Source organism: Apteryx mantelli, chromosome 2, assembly GCF_036417845.1.
Source record: "Apteryx mantelli isolate bAptMan1 chromosome 2, bAptMan1.hap1, whole genome shotgun sequence".
Classification (NCBI taxonomy): Eukaryota; Metazoa; Chordata; class Aves; order Apterygiformes; family Apterygidae; genus Apteryx; species Apteryx mantelli.
In genome coordinates, this window is record NC_089979.1 from 144,039,406 (window position 1) to 144,053,961 (window position 14,556).

Consider the following 14,556-nt stretch of genomic DNA (forward strand, 5'->3'; position numbering starts at 1 on the left):
GCATGTGGAGGACAAGAAGGTGATCAGGAGTAGTCAGCATGGCTTCACCAAGGGGAAATCATGCCTAACCAATCTGATAGCCTTCTCTGATGGAATGACTGGCTGGGTAGATGAGGGGAGAGCAGTGGATGTTGTCTACCTAGACTTCAGCAAGGCTTTTGACACTGTCTCCCATAGCATCCTCATAGACAAGCTCAGGAAGTGTGGGTTAGATGAGTGGACAGTGAGGTGGATTGAGAACTGGCTGAATGGCAGAGCTCAGAGAGTTGTGATCAGTGGCACAGAGTCTAGTTGGAGGCCTGTAGCTAGCGGTGTCCCCCAGGGGTCAGTACTGGGTCCAGTCTTGTTCAACTTCTTCATCAATGACCTGGATGAAGGCACAGAGTGCACACTCAGCAAGTTTGCTGATGATACAAAACTGGGAGGAGTGGCCGATACACCAGAGGGCTGTGCTGCCATTCAAAGAGACTTGGACAGGCTGGAGAGGTGGGCAGAGAGGAACCTCATGAAATTCAACAAAGGCAAGTGCAGGGTCCTGCACCTGGGGAGGAATAACCCCATGCAGCAGTACAGGTTGGGGGTTGACCTGCTGCAAAGCAGCTCTGCTGAGAAGGACCTGGGAGTGCTGGTGGACACCGAATTAAGTATGAGGCAGCAATGTGCCCTTGTGGCCAAGAAGGCCAATGGTATCCTGGGGTGCATCAGGAAGAGTGTTGCCAGCAGGTCGAGGGAGGTGATTCTCCCCCTCTGCTCAGCCCTGGTGAGGCCACATCTGGAGTACTGCGTCCAGTTCTGGGCTCCCCAGTACAAGAGGGATGTGGCACTACTGGAGCAAGTCCAGCGAAGGGCCACAAAGATGATTAGGGGACTGGAGCATCTCTCTTATGAGGAAAGGCTGAGAGAGCTTGGCCTGTTTAGCTTGGAGAAGAGAAGGCTGAGAGGAGATCTTATCAATGTGTACAAGTATCTGAAGGGAGGGTGTCGAGAGGATGGGGCCAGACTCTTTTCAGTGGTGCCGAGCGACAGGACGCGAGGCAATGGGCACAAACTGAAACACAGACACTTCCATCTGAACATGAGGAAAAACTTTTTCACTGTGAGGGTGACAGAGCACTGGAACAGGTTGCCCCGAGAGGTGGTGGAGTCTCCTTCTCTGGAGATATTCAAAAGCCGCCTGGATGCAATCCTGTGCAATGTGCTCTAGGTGACCCTGCTTGAGCAGGGGGGTTGGACTAGATGATCTCCAGAGGTCCCTTCCAACCTCAGTGATTCTGTGATTCTGTGATTCTGTGTAATAATCATGAAAAAAAATCAACTCAAAAGTGATTTGGAAGGAAGAAAGAGCAGGGCAGACCTATCCTGCTTTTACTGTTCTGTGGCACCATGCCACTGGAGAAAATAGTTCTTCAGTTACCACTATCATTAACACTCAGTTACCTAGTGTTTAACTGCTCCTTTCAGCAAAGGTTCGCAATGACAGTTCTGGAGCTTAAAAGAGCAAGGCTCTAAAGAAGTACCCAAGAACAAGGACAAAGTACATCACTGGGTGGTGTCCGCTCTCGCTGCTCAGTGAACTTACTCTGGTAGTGAATTTGTCCTAGAAAAAGACCAGAACCCCCCTTACTCTCACAAGTGGCCTCCCCCCGCCCCTCAGTCTCACAAGTGGACTCATCAAAAATTTATTGTAAAAAGCAGTTATAAAAGTTTAAAATCATAATTAATAATGAAAAGGCAACATTAAAATGACTTTACTTTCATGTGGCAATTACAAAACAACTGCTTAGCCTGTTAATTACAAGTTGAAAAAGAAAGGCAAATTTTCAGCCTTGAAAGTTTTGAACACGGCAAGTACAGTACAATTTTACTGTTGGGAGCTGGGAGACTGCTTCAAGACAAATTGTGGGAGGAAAAGGGAGCCTGCAAAAACAGTTGAGCATGCCTATGTGAGGAACCTCCCTTTCAGAAAAGCTATTCTTATTTGTCCAGAATGATAATTATCTGCCAGTTTAAATAATAAGGATTAGAGCTTTGCTTTTGGGTTCATTCCAGAAAAAGTAAAGAAATGCACTAGGTTTTGTTTAAAGTACCCATTGGTACAAAATGAGATGTTGGAACCAGAAATTCCTATTTGGTGACACAAACTTCTTTTCAAATCAGCTAAAAATTGTTGAACCAGCAAATGGTTATACACAAACTGGGGTGGGCATAAGCTGAGAAGTATTTGGAAAAACAGGAAGAAGATATTGCTGAGCAAGAATGAAAGTAGGGTACTCGTAAAATGTGCGCTTTCATGAATATACATTTTTTTTTGCACTTCAGAAAAGGTCTTGGTTTGGTAAAAAATTCACTAACTGGCTATCTTCTCAGAGTTGTCACAGGATTGTTGCAAAGTGCAACTTGCTTTCTTTAATATTTTATTAAATCTGATTAAAACTAACACTGTGGATGAGAGATTTCAGTCACCTCTGCTCCAGCACCTCTTCTCTAGCTATTCCCAGCTGTCACAGTAACTCTTTAAAGTGGTAGAGCTGGAAGCGGGTTTGGACAGCTTTCAGAGAGGGTTCCCAGACCAGCAGAGGTAACACCCAGCTCAAGATATACGTTCTTCAAATGTTTTTTCAACCTTCTACCACCCAAATGATATTAAGTGGGATATTTAAAGTGATGGGGAGCTTGCTCCCTGCAGTGCATTTGAGCTGTAGAACAATTCTATACAGTCTTTTTTTTTCCCTTTAAAAGCACAGCGTAGGACTCTGAGTGTTTCCCAGGTTATAGCCCTCATTAGAGTGCTGCTGGAATCAGCAGCCCATCTGTGCGGTGGGAAGGTTAAAATGTGTTCAGTGTGATTATAAACACAGCCTTGAAGAATCACGAGAAATGATGTGGGAATGGGAAATAGTGATGGTGTGGTAAAAGGTCACACACACAGAAGGTGCAGCTGGTGATGCCATGCATGCTTCCCTCTTCATTTCTTTTCATCTTCTGCAACTTATTTGCAACTTCCAGGTAAGTTTAAGTTCTGACTCCAGTGTAGCCTCCCTTCGCTGTGCAGTTTCATGCACCCAGTTCTGCAACGGGCTGTCTATAGTGCCAGCATGCTGAGTAAGTGTGAGGAGAGCAATTTTACTTTTTGGATGACTGGTCTTACAATCCTCCCTCTCCTGATCTGGAGCTGCCACACTGGAAACTGCTACTTCGATGCCCTTAATCATGATATAAACAGAAGGCAGGTAGAGAAGGCAGGAACTGGAGGGCTGTAACACTGGTCACACAAAATGTGAAAAAAAGAAAAGGCCAGATATAAACCATGTAATTTTCCTTGAAAGTGATGTCTGGCAGTGAGACCATAAAAGGCTGGTTTTTTTACCCTAACAAGGATTACCAGTACTTTGTTCTGTTTGTTCTTTCCCTTATCTGTCATGATTCTTGCTTCTTCCTTACTATTTTTTTGAATTACTGTGATGGACTGTATGTCACCCTAGTTCTTATGACTATATTTATTACTGTCAGCCTCAACATTTTAGATAGCATTTTAGATTATTACGAATGATTTATTTCTACATTTGGTGGGCTTTTCTGTTTCAGTAATTTTGTTTTGCTCCTTACAGGGGCTGTTTTCAAATTCTCTGAACATCCCTGCATTTGATAGCACTCCATTTAGATAACTACATAATCATTGCACATCTCACTATGATGGTAAGTCTTCGGAAATTCTGGGTTAGGACTGCCTGAGGGATTAATGCATGAAAGAGCTGCCAGGTTCCTTGTGAGTGCCTGGAAACAGGAAAACAGCTACCATCCATCTCCTAAATCTTGTCGAGCACTTTGTCCTTTTTGGATTATAAAACAAAATTGTGGCAGATGAATGGCACGGACTCAGGAGGGTTTGCGTCCTGAGACATTTATTGTTTATTTCTGAGCATATTTAAAAAGTTAGCTGCTTCAGTGGTTTCACAGACACACTTTGCTAAGCCAATCATCATGCAGATTATGTCACAGGTAGCCAGTTATTACACCGATCACGCACGCAGCGATCATGCCTTGTACCTTGCTACTTGTTTAGAAAAGCTGTCTTGCCCTTAACCTTGGTTCCCACTGGCTTCTGCTAGTTTATCTGTACTTTCTCAGGATGTATCATTCCCAGCTGCACCGGTGTCCTTGGGTATGGTTGTCTGAGGCTCCTGTTGCTTGCTACTTGCAGCTTTCCACCAGTTTAACCCTGTCATGACCCTTGACACAAAATCTTAAATCCTGAGTAACATTCCACATTAATTTGCACTGATGCAGCTCCACCAGAGACAATTCATTTCCACTACTATCACTGATAATAACACAGTTAGATACGATGGTCCAGGTTCTTATTTAAGTCAAGCGCTATTAAACTGCAAAACTGGGGTGAAGTAGCCAGAAAATAATTCATAAGGATTCTCCAGTTCCTGAAGAACTCTCTGGAGCCTGGTGTGGGGGGACAGGGTAACCTTTGGTTACAATATCTTCAATCCTGTTTTTCATGTTCCCAAAATCAAACAGTGCTTTTTTTATCTTCAAAGAAATGAAAAAAACATTTAAAGCTTGCTCAATGCTATATTCATTTTGGGTGTGTACACATGTAACATGAATTCTCTCCAGTAACTGCCAACAAATCTGAAATGCCTATATCATTATATTGACCATCAATAAATGGTAAGAAGTGACAGTAAATATACAGCTGGGTGCTCCACATACTTCTGAACAAAACTGCTATAGTTAAGACTGGAAAAAAACAGGACAAAAGAACAAACACTTTTTGTGGAAAAACATCTCTAGAGTTTTATTTACTGTTTAAACTGTCTTTTGATTAACTTTGTAGATCATGACTTTCCTAGTGTAGGTTAGACATTATTTAATTAGAGACGAAGAAGAATCCTGTTTATAACTCTTAATCTACTTAAGTTATTATCTAACCAGCAGTCCTGAGAGAATATTCAACATTTTGAACTGAGTCTTGCATGCTTCATTAGCTCTTTATATCTTAGCTGTACATAATCATTCCCAGCTCTGTCATGGTTATAGTGGTGGAATTTCCACTGAAGTCAATGAACTCTGAGTGTAAATTGACTGCAAAACAGTTACTGGGACAAATTCTCTCTTTATCTGAAACTTTTGAAATGCCATTGGCTCAAGTGGAATTGCTGGAGACATGACTGAATTTGGTTTAATTTTCTGGTATTTATTCAAGTTAGTGCCTTGAAGAGCTGGAGTTCTCTCATTTAATTTTAATATTTTGAGCTGAACTTGACAAATACTGATAAAAATAATGCCTTCAGGGTTTGGTTGAAAAGCTTCTTTGTAACGACCTGAAAGATTTCTGTTAGCATTGGTGAGCCCTTGACTGAGCTTTTAGTGGTCATAGAGGAAAGGTAATTGAAAACATCAGCCAACTAATAGGATGCTTAAAAAATGGTAATTTTTTTCATGGATTTTTAAAAATACAACTAAATGTTTATTGCATTCAGACTTTGCACAAAATACAGCCATTTAAAATATATACAAAATGGAGTAATATCATTTTGTTTCATTCCAGGTTTAGCACACGTTTTCTGAACTCTTCTTTCTAGAATAAAAGGAAAATAGGGCAAGAGAAGCGGAAGAAGGGGAGACCTTACAGTAAGCAGGATTTCTATTCATTCTGAAAAGGGGGAAACATTTAAGATGAAATTACGCCATTAGAATCTTTCTTCCTTACTTCCCTCCTTCCTTTCTTTTCCTTTCTTCTCTGCCTTCTTTCCTCCCTCCTTTCTGTCTTCATTCCTTCCTTCCTAAAGAAGTAGGTTTAAGGAAAAGGTTTAAATGAAAATAAAGGTTTCACAGCTCTACTGGTGTAGGCACAGAGCTTGCAATTACAACACTAATTGCACACACAGGACTCTGTGGCATCCAGTACAGTGAATTGAGAAGCCTCTAGCATGGGATTCATTTAATCTAATTTTAGCTACGTTAAGTTTAGGTTTCTAGTAAAGTAAATCATTTAGGACCCTTTTCTAAGCAAAGCAGGGATTTAAGCACTTTCAGAGGACAAGTCCTCCAATTTATGTTGATATCTGTTCTACCGCGAATTGAACTCTGCTCAGGAAGCTTTTTCTCTCTGTGTTCAGACGGAGCCTGACTGATCAGCTTAGACCAAATACTTGTCTTTTGTAGATGGTTAATGATAGCTGAGTGCATGACAGCCAAGCTGGATATGCGCTTCCATGAGATATCAGAAGACAAGTTAATTTTCCTCTAAAGCAGTTAAGCTGGTATGAAGCAGGGACTATGGGTCACACTATAGTACAGAGTTTTTTGGATGATTCAGGTGAGAAAGCAATTCCTTTATTTTAACAAGCAACAAGCAATCTAAAAACAAAAACAACAGAGCTTTGTTGTGTACATCTTCTTCATGCACTGTTACTTATCTTTGATCCATAGAAGAATTTGTGCTTTTTGACTTCCACAGATCATCACTGTGGAGTTAATTTGAGCTCTTACTTTGATTTTAACTCTTATCTACACACAAAGTTTGCTCACCTGACTTGGGTGACACTTTAATTTCAGGATTATTGACCCAGCCAGGGATAGTGATAAGAGGATGCCACATTCATTCCATTCATTATCTTCCAAGAAGGATGCTGGCTGAGTCAGTTGCATACTAATAATTCTCCCACCCTTTTCCACAATTCTCTCTGTATGCTCAGAAGCGCTGACAAGCCCCATCACAATTCTTCATTTGGGGAGACCTGTAGAAACTTTCTGGAGCAAAAGTCAGTGTCTGTGGACCCAGAATTCCTTGCTGTGCCCAAGCATGAACACCATATTCATGAGGACTCAACTGCTTAAAAAAGACTTTGCGTAACGTAGGTGCTAAGAGCAAAATGAAGACTTTTTTTAAGCATCAACACATCTTTTTACAGGTTCCTGTTGCATAAAAGGTCAACAGTTGTTTCTAATTATGCTGCTTATTTCTCATTGTACAGAATGATTGTAGTTAGAGTCTGATAGTTCTCCTGCATCCTTTTTCAGGAGCAATGTTAAAATGTTATTCCTGCTTTCTGAAAATAATGAACAGTGCTGCAACCTTAGCAAATTTTGCAGGGTATACAGACTTTAAATCATTAATATTACTTCCTGAAACTCCCCTGAGGTTTCCCATCCACAGACTGACACAGTCCAAACCCAGCTGAACCTGTGGTATGTGATGAGATCACTGCATTAATTTCTGGGACAGTAAGTGTAGGTAAGAATCTATCAGCATTGCTGTTGTGAATTTGTTTGTTGCTGTTGAGGATTTATAATTTCAGTTTTTAAATATGCATCAATCTGAAACTTGGCATAGGTGCAACATTTGGTTTTAAAGTGGAGAAAGGACTTGTAGGTAACCAGCTATTTTTCAGGTTTTGGGAAATTTTGGGACATTGATGCTGTAGTATTAGAAAAGGCGGTCATTAAAACTGAAGTATTGCAAGCTCTCTGTGTGGAAGATGTGATGTGCAGGCAATTAAGAAAATCTGAAGAACTGAGTCCTTAAATAATATGCAAGCATACATACCTGGTTTTCATATTTTCATCATATTTGCATGTTATGTCACATGACACATTTATAACAGCACTTGCTGTACCATGTCCAAACTATATATTACTGTGACACATTTTCTTTATGCTGAAGGTTGAAGTACTAAGCGGCTCCACTACACTCTGCTCTACCAGATGCTCTGATGATAAAAATAATGTTGCAGTCCTGAGTTTCCTTTCCCATACCTGCTCTGAACCAAAACTCAAGAGAAAATGTTGCCTCTTGATGGATCCTTTTTTAGGAGGTGTTAGTATTCGAAATTCTAAGTAAGCCACTTAGAATTATAATGCATTTGGTTTAATTTAATTCATATAACTAAGCTGTTGTTGTTGCAATGTATGTAGGATTTGAAATCTGAACTGTATACCCAGAGACAGTAAAGAAGGAGATCACAGGATGCCACCTGGAGTTCTTGATTCAAGACTGGGCACTGCTGGCATGGTTTAGAGCAGGAAGGTTCTTAATGTTATCTTACTGTTAAATCCACTATGTCTGCTGCAGGTCAGAGGTTATGAAAGGTAGAAAGAAGAGGAGCTTGTTTTTCTTTACATCTGGCCCAGCCATCTGTCAATTCTGCCCCATTGAGGCCAGCTTTATTTCTTTTCACCTACTGGGAGACTCTTTTTTTGATTTAAGGTCACGCTGTGATGTGATGTGCTGGACCTAAAATTTCAAACTTCATTCTTTGTCTGCACTGCCCAGCAGGGTTCAAAATACAAGTTGCTCTATATAATATAGGTATGCTCTAATTAGCCAGCACTATTAGCTCAGGTCAGGCCTGGTTATACTCTTGGAGGAATAGACACAACTTTTGCCAGCCTTAATGCTAACTGCCTCCCTGACCCAGATCTCTGTCTTTCCCCCTATCCCTCCCCTGCTCCTGACATCTGAGGGGAGCAGGCATCTCACCCTGCCAGGGCAGCCAGGGTACTGGTGCTGTTTCAGCTCCAGCCTCAGTGATGTTAAGCACTTTACACTTGGAAACTACTTGGAATTAACTGAATGGTGTGAAGTGAATGGGCAACAGCTGTTTTAGAATAACTGCATGTGTGCATAAGCCCCGTGGGCGGCCCTAATCTTTTCTAGCTGGCTGTGACATCCCCAAGGACATCCCTAGGCAGCTGAAGTGACAAGCTCTCTTGCCATGACCCCTCTGTGCCACCTCTCCAGTGCAGAATCACAAGGCTCCCTGCTGATTAACTTTTGCCAAGCTGAAAATCTGCTATTCCTTCCTCCTGTTTGTTTTCTGTCTCTTAGCCAATTTCTTATCTATGAGCATACTTTGCCTTTACTCCATGATCGCCTCGTTTCCTTTACAGCCTCTTGGGAGGGACTTGGTCAAAGACTTTTCAAAAATTAAAATAGTTACATCATCCTGCTTTCTTATCCGCTCTTATTTTGACATACTCAAACTATTCTCCTCAGTCAGGATGGGGGGCTGGGATCGTGAATTGAATTTGAACTGGCAGTACTACTGAACCCCTATAGAGCAATACCTTTAATAGTTCTTATTTAATGCCAGGTTTTGTATTTACTTAATTACTGATAGAAGAATCTTTTATATCGTTCCCAGCTCTGTGTTTTGTAGAGGAATAACAGGAGCAATCCTGGCTTGGCATTTTGCTTGTATGGGTCAAAAATGAGTAGAACAACGTGACTGTTAGAATGAAAAAGGATTGTTTTTTTTAAGTGAAAGAGCAATAGCATTTCTATTTACGGCCAGCGAAATTTAATGACATCTCTACAGCCAATTACACATTTTTTCATTCCATTCCATTTTCTGCTTTTTCTCTCTTTTTTTATCTTTCTCTCTTTTTGTTGTTAAAGTACAGGGCCCCTAAATGGGGAAAAGATAATGGTTTACAATCAATGCTCATGGACCAGACAGCTAATCTGAACTTAACTATAAAGTCAATATTTAGCTGTACCTTATCAGTGGAGAAGTGTCAAGCACAGAGGTAGACATGAACAAATTTCCAACTGATTTCTCTTTCTTATGCCTCAGTGTTCAAAGCTTCATGGAAGAGTTTCAACATCAGATAAGACAAAACTGCCTTTGAAAAAAAACACATAACAAATGACAAACTTGCGACTGCAGAGACTAGAGTCTATGAAATGAAAACACATGTCAAAAATGCATTCTAATCTCTCCTCGCACATTCCATTGGTCACCTTCCAGGCTGTGTGATGCTAGCGGTTGATAGGTAAGCGCTGCAGGCAGTCTTTAAGAGATAGCAGCAGGAAATGTTTTCTTGCTGAGTGAAGTTGTAATTTGTTGCCACCCAAAACAAAATTGACATAAATCATTTTGAATTCTAAAATTGCTAAGGATTTTGATATATGTGTGAGGTACTGACTGGGAGTTGTGTTGCTGTGCAAGAATAAATCCCCAGCAAACAAGTTTTGTAATTAAAAATTAGTTTTTAAGTTATTTATTAGCTCATAATGAACATCACTTTTACAAAGTCTGCAATTCCTTTAGCTATGCTAATTTTCCTAGAAGACCAGGTAATGGAGTTACACCAGGGAAGAATTTAACCCTTGACTAGAATCACAACTCCTTGGTTTATTCCCATTGCCGCTCACTTCACAGATGGTCTCTTAATTTTCAGCGGTGATGACTCACAGCTCCCAAGCATAGTCATGGGGCTTTCTGGACTACAGAAAAAGCCAGCGTTTTAAGAACCTTCATAGCACGCTGAATGCACTAACTTTGTGGTTGGGTAATTTCAACATTTCTCCATGCCCCGCTTTGTGGATGGGAGGGATGGGATGAATGAAAGGTGAGCCATGGTGTGCAAAGCTGTAAGCCTGGTGCTTTAAATATGTAAAAAACCCTTAGGGAAACAAGGCATTGAGGGAATGAAAAAGTCATGCTGGACTACAAGATGTTGCATAAAAATGTTGGTAAAAATAAACCCAGAAGGAAGTAAAAATAACTGCATGACTAGCACTTGCAGAAGCTTAAGCATAAAGGGAAAAGGACTGCCAGTGATCCTTCCAGGTTGAAATAGTAATGGGGAAAAAACAGAAATTAATGACTTTATTTGGGTCCTCAGAAGTGGTCTTCATTAGCACACCAAACATATGCATTTTATTTACCATTACACCACTGTTCTGAACATTTTGGAAAGAAGGATGACATCATCAGGCTTTTCATGATCTCCAGCTATTTGTATGGTGTTTTTCCTTTTGGAGGACTTCCTCCCAAAATCAGTAGTCTTAAGTTTTGAATTGCAGATACCTTCATTTTCCTTGCCTCTCCCTCTGCTTTTATCCAATGAACAGTAGATATTTAGGAAGTGCTTAATGTGGGAAAAAAAGATTAAGGTCATTTTAAGTGTCAGGTAAGAGCTACATTTCAATATTGAATATCCTCAAAGCAAGACAAAGGTGCTATGCTATTCTGGATTTTTTTGTTTTTGTTTTGTGTGTGAACTCAGAGGATCTATTTAATTAACAGGTTTCCATTTCTAGCCACATTCCACTTACCTCCCTTTAGCTCGTGTGTGCGAGCAATCACAGACTCCTCATGCAACTTTGCTCTCCTTCACGGAGACATCTGGTCCTTCACATTGAGACAGCCCCAGTGCCAGGTTAGAAAGCTTCTGTGTGCTTGCCAAAGGGGGAGGACATGGCTTCCCTCTCTATGGGAAGTCCAACAAATGAAGAATTTGGGTAAAGGTTTCACCAACATTTTTTGAAATACCTCACTAATGAGTCCATTTCTATTGTGAAACATTTGAGAAACCGCTCTGTGTGCACTTTCTCAAAGAAACATCTTGGAAATGCAGATACATTATATATTGCAACCTCTCCACTATATCTCTAAAGGTATTTTAACCTTTGGCACTTACACGCAGCAGAGCCAGAAAATGAATTCACTTGTTGGCCATATATGGATTAGATTATAATTAAATAATATTAATATAAATTAACATGGACATTTTCCTCAGAATGGAATATAACATAGAGCAGACTAATAAACAGGTTTTATTTATAATTTTATTTATAATTTAATAATAATATTGCATTCTCTTCTCAACCTGATCACTCATATAACAAAGCTTTGTGTGCACTGCATCTTCATACTTCATTCCTTGGCATCACTGCTATTTTATTTTCAGTTCGTAGGAGTTTTGTAGAAAAAACAGATGCATATTTTGCACTGCATTTCTTTCTCTGTGTACTCTCAATTTAAACAAAAAGCCTTTATGGTTCTGGAGTATATCTTCTTTTTTACTTAGGAAAACTTTACCTGTAAATGTCAAGGGTTAAATTCTTCCCTGGTGTAACTCCATTACCTGGTCTTCTAGGAAAATTAGCATAGCTAAAGGAATTGCAGACTTTGTAAATCATCACACTTTTGTTCCACTGGACATTTTAGGAAGAAATTTGGAGTCCCAGGGCTGGGGAGTGGATAGCAGTGTAGCACTGTCATGAATGAGTGCGGGATGTTTGGGAAGGATAGCTAGGGAAGAGAAGGGAAAGCTTTGCTGCCTATGAAGGAGCATATACTGCACAAAGCTCCAGTGTGAAATGAGGGACATGTCTGTCCACATTCTTTGGGTCAAGATCAGATGGGAGAGTAACATTGCTGATGTGGTGGTGGAGCCTGCTACAGCCTGCCTGACCAAGGGAAGGTAGTGGATAAGACTTTCTATACACACACTCCTGATCTCAAGCTCTCATCCTACTTGGAGCTGAAGTACTCAGTGCATGTTTTGCCTCAGGTTTCACAGGCAAAGCCTGCTTCCAGACCATGTACAAGCAAGGCTTGGGAAGAACAGTTTTGTGAATCCTGTGATTCCAAAAAAATCAAGTTGTAGATATTATTTCAAGTGGAGACCAAACATGTCTTTTGCTATTGCATATTACAGCAATGACTTTCTGTCTCAGACACATTTATCAGATCATTCTGCTTGTGCCCAAAACAGCCACTTACCAATCAAATATTGCCAAGTATCCCCATGCTATTGTGTCATATGACTGTCAGTACAATGCAGGAGAACGTAAATTAAGTTCAGGAACTGTCAGTTTTTCCCAGCTGCCTGTAGAAGTGGTGAAATTCTTGCATCTAATGAGTAAAATGTGTTGCTGAGATTTCTCTGTTGACCCTGGGTGTCTCCTAAGGACTTATTTCAGGGAAGGCTGCCAATGCATTCATGATGGCATGAAAAGCCATGTCAAAAGGACAGGAAACTTGCCCAGTTAAAAAAAATGAAGAGCCTCCAGTCCTCCGTCTGGACTGGCTTCAGCCGCATTAGAGCAAATGCAGCCAGAGTGGAAGAAATTATCAATTAAGTCTGCCTGATATATCTGTAGAGATTTTTTTTCTACATACCTGTCAAGTAGGGGAAGTTCAGAGTTATGAATTCTTTGTGGGACAACTTGTTATCACTTTTTGATAAGGCGAAAAGTTGGTCATTTGATGTGAGCCAAAGATATAGGAAAATTGTTTTTGAAAACTGGTTACAATCCTGTTATAGCAGCATGTTTAACAAGTAGATTTAACATATTGTTTTATTCCTTTACTAGCTCTTTCTATCCTTTCTTTAAGTCTGATAAAGATTTTTTTCCAATTGGAGTATAAACAAAAAAATTGAAAAATATTCTTAGTGGACTGCTTCCTATTGAAAAATGGGCAAATTAAGGCCAAATGAATCTATATTTTGAAAGACCATATAACTTAAATACAAAATTTCACACATTTAGACCTTTAGTATGCCTAATGTCTTCTGTCTGCCTCAGTTTATTTGATAGAAAGTCATTCAATTTGGATTTTCAGATACCAAGGATTGAAGAATCCTTCATTTTTCTTGGTAGCTTGTTCCAAGGAGCAATCACCCATAACGGTTAAAAATATGTTTCTTCTTCCTCTAGTTTTATTTCAGCCACTGAGCTTTGACCCATTTTTCTTTGGCAGATTAAGGAGCACATTATTAACACCCACTAGGTACTTATGGAATAATGTCAAGTGACTCCTGTGTCTTCATTTTGGCAAGCTGAAGAGACTGACTTCTTTAAAACATTCTCAGTAAGGTACTTTTTAAAAGTCTTAAGTTATTTTTGTGGCTTGTTGTAACATCTCCAAGTTTCAACACCCTTTTTGTAATGTATATACCAGAATTGAACTCGATATTCCAGTGTTCCAGTACTGATCTTGCCAGAGCTGCTTCTAAAGGCAGAATTATTTCCTCAGCCCTAATTCTCCTTTTTTGTATATCCAGATCTTAAAGAGCCCTTTGGATGTGGCATTGTACAGAGACCTCCTGTGTAGCCTGTAATCAATCATAACTTTCAAATCTTAGAGCTGCTGCCTCCTGAAGGTCTCATCCCCTCCAAGTCCAACCTCTGCTCTTTGTTCCCAGCTGTACAACTGACTTCATGACCGTTCAGAAGGTCTTTGGGTCACAAAATGTTTGGACACCGAGAGAGTGCTTTGGGGAAGTGCCACCACCTCATGCTTGTGTCAGGGCACAGTGGTGGCCAGCGGTTCCCTATGGGCTGGGCACCGCTATTGGCGGGGGCTCCCAGTGGCCACAGGGTTGGCAGTGCCCTCGGGACCCCAACAGCTTGTCCAGCTCTTACATGTCTCTCCACGGTATTGCAATTGGCCTCAGCTGGAAGTAGGATGCTGTAATGGGTAGGCTTTAGGTCTGGCCTGATGCAGCCACTCTTGTGTTGTGTTATTTACTTGAGCTGGGCTGACACTTATATTCCTTCTGGACACTCCTGATGGGTACACTGATGGTTCCAGTGTCCATACCTGCAATTTTTCTCTCCTCGCTGGCCATACTGAAATGCACAAAGTTAGTTTTAACACCACTGACTGTGATGATCTACTCCAACTAGCTGCACAGAATCAAGATATTTATGTTTTCCCTGAATAATCTGTTTTTTCTCCCAAAAAAGAACCTTCAGGCAGCAGACTCCATGACCTTCCTGGTTGTTCTCTTCTAGTGATT

At 40.6% G+C, this 14,556-nt stretch overlaps 1 long non-coding RNA gene across 1 annotated transcript; it reads left to right on the top strand.

Annotated features, from left to right (window-relative positions):
* Positions 1 to 3,621: 3,621 nt before the first annotated feature.
* LOC106483592 (uncharacterized) lies at positions 3,622 to 13,587 on the top strand. Its single transcript, XR_001292415.1, has 3 exons — positions 3,622 to 3,696; positions 5,564 to 5,646; positions 13,515 to 13,587. It is a non-coding gene; the product is annotated as an uncharacterized lncRNA (long non-coding RNA).
* Positions 13,588 to 14,556: the final 969 nt, after the last annotated feature.